At 32.6% G+C, this 479-nt stretch overlaps 1 protein-coding gene across 1 annotated transcript in view; it reads right to left on the bottom strand.

Moving 5' to 3' along the window:
• CDK6 (cyclin dependent kinase 6) overlaps positions 1–479 on the bottom strand; it is a 219,279-nt gene that overhangs the window by 64,515 nt on the left and 154,285 nt on the right. The window lies entirely within an intron of this gene.

Genomic DNA, 479 nt, shown 5'->3' with positions numbered 1-479 from the left:
ACTCTTTCCAGAAAACAAAACACGAAGATGAACTTGAGAGAGAATGTATAACCCAATTGTTTGTACCACGTGTAAAAAGTCATCCAGAGGAAGAGATTCCAATATGGGAAGAACCCCATTTAACACTGAGCACTGGATAATAATAGATAAAACAAACACAACCATATCATTAAGGCTCCACATTTATAAGAGTACATAGGGGTTCAAATGCTTCTTTTTCGTGGGGAGCAGAAATTCTATGGATGTCTGAAATGAAGGTATATAAAGGAATTCAATACATACATCTATTACATAAGTATTTTACATTATTCAGATTCTTTTTATCATTACTTATTGTTTTACTTAATTGTACTTTCACTGTTGTCTAAATTTCGTGAAATTTTGTTTATGTACTTTTTTTTTTTTTTTTTTTTTTTTTTTTTTTTTTTTTTTTTGGCAGTCCGCGGGCCTCTCACTGTTGTGGCCTCTCCCGTGGCAGA

Source organism: Lipotes vexillifer, unplaced genomic scaffold (genome assembly GCF_000442215.2).
Source record: "Lipotes vexillifer unplaced genomic scaffold, Lipotes_vexillifer_v1.1 scaffold663, whole genome shotgun sequence".
NCBI lineage: Eukaryota > Metazoa > Chordata > Mammalia > Artiodactyla > Lipotidae > Lipotes > Lipotes vexillifer.
Note: the sequence above shows the minus strand (reverse complement) of the source record. Positions and strands in the feature narration are given on the sequence as shown.